The sequence below is a fragment of the Candoia aspera genome, chromosome 5, assembly GCF_035149785.1.
Source record: "Candoia aspera isolate rCanAsp1 chromosome 5, rCanAsp1.hap2, whole genome shotgun sequence".
NCBI classification, from domain to species: Eukaryota; Metazoa; Chordata; class Lepidosauria; order Squamata; family Boidae; genus Candoia; species Candoia aspera.
In genome coordinates this window covers 75,516,692-75,517,667 of record NC_086157.1, presented here as the reverse complement: position 1 = coordinate 75,517,667, position 976 = coordinate 75,516,692, and positions in this window count along the sequence as shown.

Genomic DNA, 976 nt, shown 5'->3' with positions numbered 1-976 from the left:
TCATTGAAAAAAGGAAAAGCGGATTCCATTAGCCCCACCTCCACCAATGGCAGTTACTACACAAGCGCAGAAGGGGCGTCCCGCCGCTGTCGCGTTGGTTTATGGGCTTTGTAGTTTACTTGGTAGAAAGACTAGTCGCTGTTTTGTATGGTGCATCTTCGAGTATTGACAAAGAAGCATGTTATATATTAATGCTACGTTCAAATATATACAGACGTAGACTATATCCCACCGTGGCCTTATTTCTAAAAGACTCGGAGCAGCCTCCTGGCACAAGAACCCGTTGAATCCTCAGGCAATTGTTTGCTGATAAATCACTCCTTTGAGTTCAGCGAATGCTTATTTGAGCTCTGAATGCTCTAATCCGATTTTTCGGCCTCGAAGCTCGGCTACATCGGAACTGCCTGCTAGAAAATGACCTCCCGCCCCAGACTGATGACGCCTCTTATTATCTCCCAATACCGGGGCTTTCCCAAAGCTGCGCGGCGCCCCGAAGCGCAGCGAGGGCGGAAGTCTTGGAGATCTTCAGCCACAAAAGGCACGTGCAGGGCCAACTACAGGAAAAGATATCTATGGGAGATCCAGAGGGCTTTGGTCATTCATCATAAATGACAAGAGTGAACTTGTAATTTGTACTGGAGGACATGTGTGGAAACTTAATTCTGTATTTCTTAACTCACTGTCCAGGGCTTAGGAAATTATAATGCAGAATATGTATTAACCAGCCGCTTTGTCTGCACAGTGTGATCGTTCATAAAGCTCCCAGGCATTGTCTACGGGGGAAGTTGATCTGCAGGGTATCATGTCAACCTGGAAAATGAGGTTGAAAAAAATCAGGGTTCTGTTAATCTTGGGTAAGCTGTCCTGCAAACACAGCACTTCACACTTGCCCAAGTTTTTTGTGCAGTTAAGACTCGATGGAAAGACAGTGGGGTTTGTTCGTGGACTGGAGGGAATGTGGCCTGGTGGGAACAAA